The 15,738-nt window shown below is 42.5% G+C and overlaps 1 protein-coding gene across 4 annotated transcripts in view; it reads right to left on the bottom strand.

Annotated features, from left to right (window-relative positions):
- Positions 1–15,360, bottom strand: part of St3gal3 (ST3 beta-galactoside alpha-2,3-sialyltransferase 3) — a 170,090-nt gene extending 154,730 nt beyond the window's left edge. The window contains exon 1 of one of the 4 annotated variants that reach the window (XM_048351112.1): positions 15,181–15,360. The gene's annotated coding sequence lies outside the window, so the exon portion shown is untranslated. The remainder of the gene's footprint in view (positions 1–15,180) is intronic. The other 3 variants (XM_048351110.1, XM_048351114.1, XM_048351113.1) reach the window with 3 other exon arrangements.
- Between the last annotated feature and the right edge of the window lie 378 nt (positions 15,361–15,738).

The following is a 15,738-nucleotide window of genomic DNA, read 5'->3' as shown; positions in this document are numbered from 1 at the left end:
ACTAAAATGCACCCCGGCTACTTATGCAAGATCAAACTGATTTAAGCAGTTAACATGAAATCTATGAAGTTATTCTGCTCCGAATAATTGTGCACTTTCTCATTATAAGTCACTGTGAGAATAAGGTAATTATGAAATTACTATTGCTAATATTCATTTACTCCTTAGTATGGACTAGTCACAGTTCTAAGAATTTTGTGTGATTTAATTCATTGAATTTTTTTTGTCAATCCAACTGAAATTATCATTCCTGTTTTATAATAAAAGAATTCAAGCATAAAGAAATTAAAGTAAATAGGCAGAGGCAGGATTGAAATTTAAATGATCTGGCTTCATTACCTCTATAAATAATGAGAGGGGCTGGAAGTACTACAGCTCAGTGGTAGAATATGTGCCTAACATTCATGATGTCCTGGGTTCAAATTCCTGGCACCACTAAGAAAGGGTGGTTTACATTAGAATACTAATAAAAAGGGATCAGTACAGACAAATCTACGTAAAAATATTGTAACAAAAGTGGAGAAAAGAAAAAGGAAGGGTCAGACCAAGGGAAGGAAGAGCATAGGAGATGAAAAAATTCTCATAAAAAACAGATGAAGATCATCAACGAAGATTAGAAGTGTAGCTCAGTAGTAGAGCACTTGCCTGACATTCATGAGGCCCTGGATTCAAACGCCAGCATCATAAGGAAAAGAAAAAAGAAAAAAAAATTCACTAGTTAAAACTAAGCCAGAGTCAGAGACTAAGGAAGAGCTTCAGGGTAAAATAGGTTATTACTTAGCATTACACTGCTATGATCAATACCTAAGAAAAGCAACTTAAGGGAGGATTTCTAAAGGTTCAGTCCATGATGATTTGGCTGTGTTTCTGGGCCAGTAGAGGGGTAATACATCACCTGGGCAGGAACATATGGTAAGGGCTGTTCATCTGGCAGTCAGACAGCAGAAAGACAGCAGTAACAGAAAGGAATCAGAGCAAGATATAGCCCTAAGGACACACCCCTTGTGACTTACTCCCTCCAATCAGACCTCAACTTCCAAAGTGCTACCACCTCCCAATAATCTATCCAAATGTTAAATCCTTCAATGATTCAACCATTGATTAGGTCAGAGCTCTCAAAGTATATAATCACAAAGTAAAAAAGTATGCTTTACTTATTTCTTAGGCATTTCTGAATTCTGAATTAAGTTGACAATAAAGATTAATCATTACAAATAAAAACATTGAGATAAAATGAAATTAGCTGGTGTCTGTGGCTCACACATGTAATCCTAGCTACTCAGGAGGCTGAGATCTGAGGATCATGGTTCAAAGCCAGCCCAGGCAGGAAAGTCCTAGAGACTCTTATCTGCAATTAACCAACAGAAAACTGGACTTGGAGCTGTATGTAGCTCAAAGAGGTAGAGCACTAGTCTTGAGCACAAAAGCTCAGAAATAGTTCCCAGGCCTTGAGTTCAAGGCCCATGACTGGCATGCATAGATAGATAGATAGATAGATAGATAGATAGATAGATAGATACATACATACATACATACATACATACATACATGCATACATACATAGGAACAGTGAACAAGGAAAAATAATACTATCATGGTAGAAGAGGCCAAAGCAGACACTGCTGAGAATACAGTAATAATTATGACTGATTAAAAAAAAAGTGAGCAAGACAGAATGAAAAAGAATGAATAATTTAAAAGGATTTCAAAACAAAATCAATGAAGGCCATAGGAGATCCAGCAAAACTAGTGTCTAAAAGAGACAATCAACTGAACAAATGCAGCAGTGGTACTCACTAAACATTATGTTGTAAATTACCATCCAACTTGTGGGTGAGCACAGGATGGGGACGGAAAAACTGGGAGAGAGCAAGGGAAAGAGTGACACTGTCTAAATGATTTATGTAAGTGTAACCCCTCTGTACATCATCTTTATAATAACAATAAAAAATTTTAAGAGACAATCATAAGAGATGAAAATGGCAGAGAGGTAGACTGAGGTCAGATTAATCTAGTCGGTTTTCTAGTTTCTCTGGACCACAAAGCAAAAGTAGCAATACCTGGAGAGCTCCAGTAGAAATGAAAAACCTAAAAGCACACTGAGGTCCTAGTTGTGTATTATGCTGGTTATACTGCCTTTCAGCTTCAAGTTCATCCTAACCTACAAAAATGGATCTGGGCTCTTTATTTTTCTTCCATCCATTGGCCTAATATGAGGTTTTGCCAGTAGAGGACAACAGGGAGACACTACAGAAGGGGAAGGGTTTGGCGACTAGCTCTGGTGAGACCCATCCCTTTGCAGGCCCAGACACTACAAAACAAAACAAAAAAAACTTCTGGCAAGTCCAAGAAGGCAGATTTCTGGCAAGTTCTGCCATCTAGTAAGCCTTTTACAGCAGGGTTTGGCTACTAGCTCCACAGCAGAAGTGGGATGGAGATGGGGGCAGTGAAAGCGAGGTGCTCTTCCTTTGGCATTCTAGCTCAGCTCTGCAGTGGTAGCTGCTCCTTTCATCTATTCTTACATTCTTCTGAGCTCTTACTTTAAAAAAAAATAGCCTTATTTGAAATAACTTTCATATTCCATTGTCTTTACCCACTAAAGTTTGTAATCCATTGATTGGTTTTTACAATATCTACAAAGTTGTACAAACAGGGGCTGGGAATATGGCCTAGTGGTAAAGTGCTCGTCTCGTATACATGAAGCCCTGGGTTTGATTCCCCAGCACCACATATATAGAAAAAGCCAGAAGTGGTGCTGTAGCTGAAGTGGCACAGTGCTAGCCTTGAGCAAAAAGAAGCCAGGGACAGTGCTTAGGCCCTGAGTTCAAGCCCCAGGACTGGCAAAAACAAAAACAAAAAAACCCAAAACCAAACAAAGTTGTACAAACATTACCACAATTTACTTTGGAACACTTTGATGATACCAGAAAAAAAAATGCTATACAACTTTTAGCTGACACTACCCTGCCACTCTCTTGTTCTCTCGACTCGAATCTACTTTCATTTTTCTACAGATGTGCCTACCCTGGATCTTTTATATCAATGGAATCATACATTACATATGTGTCTGGCTTCTTAATTAGCAGGGTTTTTGAGTTTCATGAATGCTGTAGCATGTGTCAGCACTTCATTGCTTTTCATTGACAAAGAATATTCCAAATGTGGAATACCATATTTTATTTATCCAGGCATCAATAGATGAGCATTTCAGTTCCCATTTTTTTTTTTTTTGTTTGCTTGTTTGTTTTTTGGCCAGTCCTGGGCCTTGGACTCCGGGCCTGAGCACTGTCCCTGGCTTCTTCCCGCTCAAGGCTAGCACTCCGCCACTTGAGCCACAGCGCCGCTTCTGGCCGTTTTCTGTATATGTGGTGCTGGGGAATCGAACCTAGGGCCTCGTGTATCCGAGGCAGGCACTCTTGCCACTAGGCTATATCCCCAGCCCTCAGTTCCCATTTTTTAACTGAGTAATGCTGCTATGATCATTTGTGTACGCTTTTCACACAGACACAATTTTTTAACTTCTCTTGGGTATATACCTCAAAGTAGTAATACCCAAGAATGACATTAGGTGACTTCTTTATGAAGATTAAAAATGCTGAATGCAATTCATTTTGAAAAAAAATGCAACTGCAGTATTTCAAAAGATGGCCTTCTGCCTGGGCCAGTGGAAATACAGGGGTAGGGGCTAGCATTGAAGACAAGGGAGATGGCAATATGCCCAGAAAACTAGGAAAAAATTAATTATAGGTTGAAAGCAAGCAACCGGCAATATATAAATGAATGAGCATGCCCAACATTTGCAGGCCATTTTGGTCCTCTCTGCGCTGTGTTACATATGGACATATAATCTGTAGCAAAAGCTCACATATATATGAAAATAAAAGAGTTTTAAATGAAGGCTAGGGTTTTCTCTAGTGAAGGAGAAAGACCAGAGAAAATCAGACAAAAGGCCTTAGTAAAAAAGATGCTATATTTCTTAAAAAAAAAAAATGGCAACATAGTATGCTAAGACTTAATGGCCAGGTGCCAGTGGCTCATACCTGTAATCTTAGCTATTAAAGATATGAAGGCGGGCTGGGGATATAGCCTAGTGGCAAGAGTGCCTGCCTCGGATACACGAGGCCCTAGATTCGATTCCCCAGCACCACATATACAGAAAACGGCCAGAAGCGGCGCTGTGGCTCAAGTGGCGGAGTGCTAGCCTTGAGCGGAGGAAGCCAGGGACAGTGCTCAGGCCCTGAGTCCAAGGCCCAGGACTGGCCAAAAAAAAAAAAAAAAAAAAAAAGATATGAAGGATCTAGGAGGGTAGAGGTTCAAAGAAGAAGTCTACATCTCCAAGTAACCAGCAAAAAGTTGGATTGGAGGCATGGCTCAAGTGGGAGAACACCAGCTGTGAGCAAGAAAGCCCAATAAGGCTGAGGCCCTGAGTTCAAACCTCTGTAAAAGAAAAAAAAAAAAGATGGCTGAAAATGTCTCACACATTTTTAATCCAAGCTACTTGGGAAGAAGAGTGTGCTTTGAAGTTCAAGACCAGGCCAGGCAAAAAAATTATGGAGATCTTATCTCAATCAATAAGCTATATATAGTTGTCCCAGCTACGGCAAAGGTCAGAGATAGAGGGGTGCTGGACTGAGGCTGGGCTCCTGGAAAAAGAAGGAGACTAGTCTGGAAATAAATGACACAAAACGGACAGGGGCGGATAGTGGTAGCTCACTCCTGTAATCCTAGCTACTCAGGTGGCTGAGATCTGAGGATCAAAATTTGAAGTCCATGATATTCTTATTTCCAATTAATAACCAAAAAACTGCAAGTGGAATTGTGCCTTGGGTGGCAGAGTGTCCAGGCAGTGAGTTCAAGCCCTAGTTATGGCTCACGCACACATACACACACACAAACTGGACTGATAGCGTGACTCAAGTGGTAGAGTGCTTATCTATTAAGCAATCAGTCCTGAAACTCTAGTTCTATTTTTTAAAAAAGATCTAATGATTGATTATTACCATAGTTCTCCTTTCTTGTAAGTGCAACATAACAGATCATTACAATAGCCTTTCATTGCTATTCTTTCTGAGACTTATATAGGGGTTCCATATTGTGTGTTTATATCTTAAGGAAAAAAATAGAAAAAACATGTCCCACTACTGCAGAATAAGGATGCTGGAACTATGTTAGAAGCTATGCTATCTTATCAGCGCAGCAAGAGCCATTATTACATGCCTGAGTAAAGGAGTAGGAATGCATGTTACCTGTCCACAGCAGCAGTGATGTATACCCTTAAAGGATAAATGAGGTTCAGACATCACAGAATGATGGTAATTAATAACTACCTAAGGTTCAGGGAAACCTGAATTAAACTGATTGGAAAGCTGAAGCCCTAAAGGCCAGGAGAAATTCCTGCTAAGCAGTCTGAACTTTATCCCACTAATAGTAGAGAAATATAGTAAGGATTAAGTGGATAAACAATTGAGGCCTGTAATTCAGAAAGAATGCTCAAGTGGCAAAATGGAAGACAGGACACGGCTGGGCCAAGAGCAAGATGATTCCATTTTAGTAGTCCAGGGAGTCTATCTTTAAAGAGGACTGACATCTCAAAGTGATTCACCAGAATACTGAAAGAAAATATTGAAACTACCATTTATTCTTTTTTAAATTTTTTTGCCAGTCCTGGGGCTTGAACTCAGGGCCTGAACACTGTCCCTGGCTTCTTTTTTTTTTTCCCCTCAAGGCCAGCACTCTATAGTTGAGCCACAGCACCACTTCTGGCTTTTTCTATATATATGGTGCTAAGGAATTGAACGCAGGGCTTCACGTAAGCGAGGCAAGCACTCTACCACTAGGCCATATTCCCAGCCCTTGAAATTCCCATTTATAAATTTGTCTAATCTTGAATTTCAACAACACAGAGTTCCTCTACCAGAAGCCTCTGGTAGAAGCTGGGAATGTAGCTTAGTGGTAGAGTGCTTGCCTAGCATGCATGAAGCCCTGGGTTCAATTTCTCAGTACCACATAAACAGAAAAAGCCAGAAGTAGCACTGTGGCTCAAGTGGTAGAATGCTAGCCTTGAGCAAAAGAAGCTCAAAGACAATGCCCAGGCCCAGAGTTCAAGCCCAAGACTGGCAAAAACAAACAAAACAAAAAAGAAGCTTCTAGCAAAGAAGGCTTAGGAAGAAACTGCAAGTACCGAGGGCAGTGGGTAGTGCCACCACTCATGCTTTCCCTCTCTGAGGGTTATGTGGAACTAACCACCATCAGTGTGGTTAAGTTTATTAAAATCAAGATCAGGTGCACAAGGTCTGTTATCTCAAATCAAGATCAGGTACTCACATCTGTTATCTCAGGTCCTCTGGAGGTTGAGATAAGAGGATGTGGTTCAAAAATAGCCTCAGTAACAGCACAAAAGAAAAAGAAAAAAGTTCATAACCATCAGATCTAGTGATTTTGAAAGTTTAAATAGATCCAAAAGCCAAAAAATATCTGAGAACCATTACTATCTACTTTAAAAACTTAGTTACAGAGTGAGATGGAATATGGCTTAGCGGTAGAGTGCTTGCCTTGCATGCATGAAGCCCTGGGTTCGATCCCTCAGCACCACATAAGCAGAAAAGCCAGAAGGGGCACTGAGGCTCAAGAGGTAGAGGGCTAATCTTCTGCAAAAAGAAGCCAGACACTTTGGAGAACAGTATGGTGGTTCCTCAAAAAGCTCAACATAGACCTACCCTATGACCCAGCCATACCACTCCTAGGCATCTATCCTGAACAACAGGTCCCAAGATATCAAAAAGACATCTGCACTTCCATGTTTATCGCTGCACAATTCACAATAGCCAAAATATGGAAACAACCCAGATGCCCCTCCACAAATGAATGGATCCAAAAAATATGGTACCTATACACAATGGAATACTACATAGCGATTAGAAATGGTGAAATATTGGTATTCGCAGGGAAATGGTCAGAACTGGAACAAATAATGCTGAGCGAGACAAGCCTAGAACACAGAAAACAAAGAGGCATGATCTCCTTGATATATGACTGTTAAGGTGGGGGGAGGGGAAGACAGTAGAGACCAGGTCTGCGCAACCAAAACCTTCTTGTCAAATGATATTTCCCACAGGTTTGGGTCAGCGACCCTACATTATGTAACTAAAACCAAACAACTATTCAACATATAAAGGCCAAAAATAGACCTCTCAGTGGATCACAATAGCTCAAAAGCTATGTATGTATGTTCATATAAGACAAGGATAAGCAAACTCTATTGTTGACGTTACATTTAAAGTCCTAGGTGAATTTCTTTTGGCGTAAGCCACGTGGCTACTGTATATGTTTTTGGTACACTGTGTAATCTATATATGTCTACCTGATCTAGGGAAGGGAAAGAAAAACAGGGTGTAAGATATCACAAGAAATGTACACACTGCCTTATTATGTAACTGTACCCCTTTTGCACAACACCTTGTCAAAAATTTTGTTTAATTAATAAATAAATTTAAAAAAAAAAAAAAGAAGCCAGGGACAGTGCTCAGGCCCTGACTCTGAGCCCTAGGACTGGCAAAAAAAAACAAAAACAAAAACAAAAGAACCTTAGTTACAGAATTTCCCAACTTTGGGGCTGGGAAGAATGGCTCAAGTAATGCCTGCTAACCCCAGGAAAAGTAAAAGGAATTTCCTAACTTGTTTAACATAGTCCAAACAGAAGGTTTTCATGGGCATAAAGTCCTATTAAAGGACTTTATAAAGGACTGCATAAAGTCTTATTAAAGGCATATAACATGTTACCTTTCAATCTTTTTGCAAGAAAAAACTGACATCAAGGGAAAATGAAATTCATTAACACAGGCAACACAACAGATTGCATTTAATCAGAATAATATAAATTAAATTCTACAGGAAAACAACTCTGTTCACATGTCAAGCCAGAATGACTAAGGAGGAATGTAACAGGAAACAAATCTCAATTGACCCCTATTATCATTTTTTTTAATTCACTTTAAAAAGGGCCAAGTGTTTTGTAGTCCAGGCCATAAACATATTGTATGATGGCAAAAAAGTGTGTGCATAGGCACGTGTGTTACTTCTGAACGAGGCTGGGAACAGCTGGATGGCCATATATAAACTGCTGGCATTTTAACACTGTTTCAATTGATATGAAATGCATTTCAACTATCCCTTCTTGATCTCAGAACAATTCCCTAGGACTAAGACTCCCAGTGGTAATATCAATCATTTTAAAAGCATAAATAAAACCACAAATAGGCAGTGGTTACTTTAGGTGATGGAAATTAAGGCTAATGACAACCTAGTAGGTTGGTCAGCAGTAGGGGGAAAAAGCCCTGGTACAAAGTTCAGCTTGCTTGTTCATACTGGTACTCTATCACTTGAGGCATACCTCCAGCCTGGCTTTTTGTTGGTTAATTGAAGATGGATTCTCCAGGGCTGCCTCCAGGACTTCCTGGGCTGCCCACAATCCTCAAGGTCTCAGCCTCTGGAGTGGCTAAGATTCCAGACATGAGCTACCAGGTCCCAGCTTCAAAATCATTATTTTTATTTTGAGGTTCTTTATCTAACAGCACAGAGCCAGGCTTTTACGCCTGTTTCCCCAGAACAATCTTGTTAAGGAATGGCTTTTTGTTTGTTTTTGTTGCCAGTCTTGGGGCTTGAACTCAGAGCCTGAGCACTGTCCCTGGCTTCTTTTTGCTCAAGGCTAGCACTCTGCCACTTGAGCCACAGTGCCACTTCCGGCTTTTTCTGTATATATATGTGGTACTGAGGAATCGAACCCAGGGCTTCATGTATACGAGACGAGCTCTTTACCACTAGGCCATATTTCCAGCCCATAAGGAATGGCTTTTTATACCCATTTTTTGAATTTGAAAAGCAAGAAGGCAGAAGAGTCTGCAGCCTGCCCAAGGTCATCTGGCCACCCTAATCATTAGAATCCTTGTCTACTGACTGACTCTGTCTACACTCAGACAAGAAATGGATCAACCCGTCATCTTATTGCAGAAGCCTGCTATACCCTCCCTCCAGTCTCACCTCATCCTAATCTCTCTTCATACATAATTATAGCTCTCTGTAACAGATACGATACTATGGTTCCAAACCTCAAAATTTCCCATGTCAGGGGGCTGGGGATATAGCCTAGTGGCAAGAGTGCCTGCCTCGGATACACGAGGCCCTAGGTTCGATTCCCCAGCACCACATATACAGAAAATGGCCAGAAGTGGCGCTGTGGCTCAAGTGGCAGAGTGCTAGCCTTGAGCGGGAAGAAGCCAGGGACAGTGCTCAAGCCCTGAGTCCAAGGCCCAGGACTGGCCAAAAAAAAAAAAAATTTCCCATGTCAGGAAATAGTATATTCACTACTCTACTTTATCCCACATAATAATCTTCCCTAAAAGACAAAGCTGATAAGGTCATTTTCTACCTCCAGATCCCTCAGTGGTCCCTACTTCTGGATAAAACTTGTAACTCAACTTACAATGCATTTCTCAATCTGTTCTTGACCGACATTTGCAGCCTCATTTCTCATTCTGTGCCCAAAGATACTGTGTACTCCTGCTGAACAAGTGATCTCAGGATATACCCACACTCCTGTGTTTCTAGGCTGACACACATTGTTTCCTGTATGAAAGGCCTCTTAAACCCACATCCACACAGCTAATAATTGCTGGTTTTTCAAGACAAGTTAGATGCAAACTTCTCTAGACAACTATTATTTACATACTCCCAATGTGACAGCTGCTGCTTTTAGGAAATCCCTCAAGACCCTCAGTTACAGCCTTCATTGTAAGGTCATCAGTCCTTCATATCTGAGGCTCTACATTCAACTAACTACAGTGGAAAGTATTTGAAAAAACAAAATGCTTCTGTACTAAACATGTATGTACAGTATTCTTTAAACAGATAAGGAAGGTGCATGTAGGTTGTATGCAAACATTACCCTGTTTTATATAAAGGACTTGGGCATCTTTGGATTTCTGATATTCCCAGGAAGTCCTGGAATCCATCTCTCATGGATACTGAGGTTTTCCAGTATTGTGATTGCTGGTTTACTTTTTTCAGGTCTTACCAGACTATAGGTTCTGTGAGGCCATCCATATAGCTCCTATATTTATAGTGTCATAATGCACACAGCCTGACACTGAGTCCTTTGTTCAATAAATATAAGTGTTTAGTATAAGCACTGTGCATATGAGGCATGTACACAACTAAACTGTGAGAAATGTGAATATTTTAAAAGGTACAGCAGGATGGGGCTGGGAATATGGTCTAGTGGTGAAGTGCTTGCCTCATATAGATGAAGCCCTGGGTTTGATTCCTCAGCACCACATATATAGAAAAAGCCAGAAGTGGCACTGTAGCTCAAGTGGCAGAGTGTTAGCCTTGAGCAAAAAGAAGCCAGGGACAGTGCTCAGGCCCTGAGTTCAAGCCCCAGGACTGGAAACAAAACAAAACAAAACACAAAAAGGTACAGCAGGAATGCTGTCCAAGGAAGGATGAAAAGGGTAGGGAAATCTGGGAGATTGTCCTTTATCACCTTTGCACTTTTCTCTGATGAGGAAACTTGGACTCAAGAATGAGAAACTTGGACTCGTGATACAGGACTTGCAAAAAACCCTGGTCCCAATCCACTGATCTTCCCCCCAAACTCCTTCAAAAATAGACACTTGCTCAAGGGTCAGCCAGTCAGTTAGGGACAGAGCCAAAATAGCAATCCAGATCTTTTATCTGCTGAACCAGCAGCTTCTATTACTTTTCTTTTCCTTCTTTCTTTCGCTGTTTTTTTTTTTTTTTTTTTTTTTTGCCAGTCCTGGGCCTTGGACTCAGGGCCTGAGCACTGTCCCTGGCTTCCTTTTGCTCAAGGCTAGCACTCTGCCACTTGAGCCACAGCACCACTTCTGGCTGTTTTCTATATATGTGGTGCTGGGGAATCGAACCCAGAGCTTCATATATATATATGAGGTAAGCACTCTTGCCACTAGGCCATATTCCCAGCCCTCTATTATTTTTCAAAAGCAAAATCTCCTCAAATATCAGTTTGCTAGTCTAACCTGTGTGTATATGTGCATGCATTGGTACTGGGGCCTTGAATGCAGGGTCTATGAGCTGTCCCTTAGCTTTTCTGCTCACGGGTGATGCTTTACCACTTGAGCCACAACTCCACTTTCAGCTTTTTGGTGTTTAACTGGAGATAAAAGTATCTTGGACTTTCCTGACCTGGCTGGCTTTGAACTGTGATCCTCAGATCTGTCTGTTAAGTAGCTAGGATTACAGTTATAAGCTACCAGTGCCTGGCTTTTATGATATACCCCAGCCCCAGGCTGGCCTGGAACTTTCTACACAGTCCAGAATAGCCTCAAACTCTTAGATTCTGCTGCCTCTAACCACCCAAGTGCTATAGGCATGTGCCACATACTTGGCTTACTTAACCTTTTTATTTTTTGGACCTCTGGGTTATTACTGTGTGCACTAGTAAGAATGCTGTAAAACAGTAATACCCTCAAAAATGACTGTCATAACTGGAATATGACATACTACCCTGTATTATTGGTCTTAGCCTATTAGCATTTACAATACATGCTTCTGAATCTGAATCTACCCTTATATACCTTGTTAGGCTATTATTTCTTGCTATTGTCAATGCACTTGTTTTAGTAGACCATTTGATTTGCTATCTCTAATCTTTAGTGAATCATGATACTCATAGAAGATGTCAGTCATTAGTAATGTTCACCAAATAATTTTGGTTCTTTGCAAGACATATGCTAGTATAATTCTCTGCACTGCTTTAAAGTTAGATGTGGGCTGAGAATGTGGCTTAGTGGCAGAGTGCTTGCCTAGCATGCATGAAGCCCTGGGTTTGATTCCTCAGTACCACATAAACAGAAAAAGCCATAAGTGGAGCTGTGGCTCAAGTGGTAGAGTGCTGGCCTTAAGCAAAAGCTTAGGGACCAGGCCCTGAGGCCATGTCCCAGGACTGGCCAAAAAAAACCATTAGATGTGGCCATTTGCCACATTGGGACAGACATTTAAAAAGCCAGAGTCCACTAGAACACCAACTTAATTTCCCATATGGCTCTTTCCCTGAGTGACTGTGAGGAACAGAGCTCCCTATGTATTCTTGAAGCATAAATCGGAAGTCAACTTCATTTCCGTTGAGCCATTTACAGTTTATGCAGATGTAGCTTAGTCAAAATTATCCAGACCAATATATCAGATTTCTCTGGAAGAAATTCTCTTACATAGGAAACTTTATTTTCATATTTATGATATTCTGTTTGCACAAAGGATTTTCTTCACATCAGTATTAGTTCAAAGCTATTTTCTAATAATCTTTAATATTTTCTATTAGTCCAAAGCTATTTTTGATATAAAATATATTTGTCAAGTACCTACTATGTAAAAGTACTGCGCCAAACCAGAGAGAAGACAGTTTATGTCTTGAAAAACGTCAGTCATATGCTATGGGTAGAAAAGAGATTAAGAGGGCTGGGAATGTGGCTCAGTGGTAAAGTGCTTGCCTAGCATGCATGAAGCCCTGGGTTCGATTCCTCAGTACCACATAAACAGAAAAGGCCAGAAGTGGCACTGTGGCTCAAGTAGTAGAGTTCCTTGAGCAAAAGAAGTCCATGGACATTGCCCAGGACTAAGCTTAAGTCCTAGGACTAGGGGAAAGAGGAGAGAGAGAGAGAGAAAGAGAGAGATTAAGGCAATTATGCAAAAAGGCAAACTCTAAAGTAGCATGGTGGCACACATCTGTAATTCTAGCACTTGAATTCAAGGCCAGCCTAGACTATTTAGCATGACCTCATCCCAAAAAGAGGAGAGCAAAGTCATGCTTGTAATCCTAGCTACTTAAGAAGCTGAGGTCTGAGGATCATGGTCCAAAGCCAGACTGGGCAAGAAAGTCCATGGGATTCTTATCTCCAATGAACCACCAGAAAACTGGAAGTAATGCTGTGGCTCAAAGTGGTAGAGGGTTAGCTTTGAGCAAAAGAGCTCAAGGGACAGCAACCAAGCCTTAAGTTCAAGCCCCATGACTGACAAAAATAAAAATTAAAAAAAGGAAAGAGCAGATTCTACAGTTATAGTGGTGTAAAAGAAGTTCCATCAAATGGCCCTAAAACATGAGTCATAACAGAAATTAGAGATTCAAGAGAATCATGTAAGAGAGAAAAAGGAAACATTAATAAAGACACTAAGTTCAAAACACAAAGCACAAAAAAAAGTATTGACCTTGGAAATACAATAAAATATAAGGATATAGCAATAAATGTATTTGCCCCTACTGCCTATGCCCGGCTAGCCTATGTCAAACTAAACAAACAGGAAGAAGCTACTGAAGGTGAGAGAAGTGACATGATCGAAATGTGGTTGTACACATAAGACAAAAGAAAGAAAAAAAACTGTTAGGGAGGTTTCCGGGATAAAAACAAAACAAAACAAAACAAATGGGACTATCAATGCCCACAAATCCACTGATGACAATAAGAACTGAAGGAAGTAGGTACCAAAACCTGTGGAGGTAGAATCATCAAGACCTGGAACCAACTGAACACAGCGGGGGTGGGGGGGGGGGAAGAAGACAAGAAGCAACTTGAGATGCAGATCTGTGGTGACTGAGAACTATTATTCCAAGTCACTGAAGTTATCCAGAAAAGTGACAATAGTCAAAGAGGTGTTATTGTGTTTCTTTGGTGATAGCTCTAGCATCACTTGAAGGAAGCATAGTACAATACTTGCCCATCCTTTGCTCCACATAAGGCAATATCTACCCAAGTGATGCCATCCACCCAACTTTTCTGCAAACTTATCTTTCTCATGTTTTCCAATGAAAACCCACTAGAATGACCCTTATCATCTTCACTCTGTTCCGTTCTCTTCACCCTGCCAGGCCTACACATTCACCACTGCACAACTCAAGCATCAGCTCCCTTGTGAAAACTTCCTCAAACACAGGTGTTTGTTCGTTTCCTGATTTCCTCAAAGCACTGCAGTCTTGGAGTACTAGAAATCAAATCTCTAGTCATTTTTGTTTATGTGCTTTATTGCCACAACTATAAGCCCATGCAAAAAAGTTTCATATCTTAAATGTGGGAGTTCTCTCCAGCCAACACTTAGCTCATACTTGACAAACTGAGCAAGCCAATTAATGTCTAAGAACATGTGTGTGCTTGTTTCACCATCAGTAATTCACTTTTACTATACATGCTATACACCTTGACTTGTGGAGAAAAACCATTTAAAGTTGCAAAATATCATCTTTAAGAGATTACTTGAAACTACCATCTGGTGATAAATTTTTCTCATTTCCTTTCAATCCTGTTGACTTAAAGGTACAGCAAACAACCTAAAATGTCATGACGTCTATTAGCTCTCAATAACCTAATTTGTGGTTTTTCAACCGTCATGCCCAAGTAGCTATAGTAAAGATAACTCAAAGTATATCGCAAAACGGTGTGTTAAATACTCTTTACTTTCTGGGATGGCAGCTGTCTTCTCTGTTCTTCCTCAGTTAATTACAATGCTCAGTTTCCTCTTCCAATGTGAGAGAAACAAACAAAAAAGAGGTTTATTGAGGAAATATACAAAACAAAAAGGCAATGTTGTAACAAGGGAATCCAACCTAGAGAAACTCCCTAACCAAACCTGTTCTCCTCCCCACTAGGTTTTCCCCTGCAAACAAGATCACGGAGAAGACAATGGGGTAAAGTGCCCCGCGGAAAGGAAGCAAGAATAAGTACTTGGCCAATCAAATTGACCCCAGTCTGTCCGCGAGGGCTGTGAGCCACGACAACCGCTACCCACGCGGGGCTGATCAACCCTTCCAGGCTTTCCCTGGACTTTTCCTTCCTTTTCCCGCCGTGGGGTCCGAAGGGTCGTGTCCTTCCCCCACGCCAAGGGTGGCAGCGCGTCGGGGTCCCACAGGCTGAGGACCTCAGACCGTTCGGCCCGCCTAGCAGCGGCCTTGCCCTCGACCTGGCAGCCCCCACGCAGCGGGTACTTCCGAGGCCGGGCTTCCAGCCTGAGGGACCACCGGGCCGGGCCCGATACCTCCTTCCCCAGAAGGAGCTCGTGGGCTCTGCGTCCCGCCCGGGACAGCAGCCAGGGAGAGGGACGCGCGGAGACCGTTAGCTGCGACCGCTACCGCGTCCCGCAGCGCACGCGACAGGCCCTTACCGCAGCGGAGAGGGAAGCAGGGGCAGACGGCACCCAGCCCCACGTGGGGCGGGAAGACGGAGGCGACGGCGCTGGCGGCGGCGACAGCCGCGGGGGACCCCGGCGGGCGCCCACGACGCGGTGGGCTGCATGGACGCCGCCATAGTGGGGACGCAGCGGAGGGCGGGGCGCGCGGCCGCGACCCAAGACGGCGAGACCACCAATCCGCCTCAGCACCCTCACTGGGGGGTCGGGCATCCGCAGCCAATGGGCGCTGGATGCAGGCGGGGCGCCAAATTGTCCAATAGTAAGCTGCGCGGCAGGGAGGAGGCGGGCACAAGCTGGAAAGACCCAATAGGCAGAGGGGCCCGGTATGCTCGGCCCGCCCAACGCGCCGGCCAGCTGCCCTGAGCAGCTGCCGAAGTTGCGTGGCGTGGGGGCCCCCGGCTTGTGGAGCTGGCCAGGCCTTGCCAGGCGCAGCTCGGGCGCCCTGGCCTCATCCGTTCACACGCACCTCTGGCCGCCCGGAGACGACCTCCACGGCCGGCTCCATGATCCCAACGCCAAGGGGCGCACGGG

The sequence above is a fragment of the Perognathus longimembris genome, chromosome 7 (assembly GCF_023159225.1).
Source record: "Perognathus longimembris pacificus isolate PPM17 chromosome 7, ASM2315922v1, whole genome shotgun sequence".
Classification (NCBI taxonomy): domain Eukaryota; kingdom Metazoa; phylum Chordata; class Mammalia; order Rodentia; family Heteromyidae; genus Perognathus; species Perognathus longimembris.
This window is presented reverse-complemented; position numbering and strand designations above follow the sequence as displayed.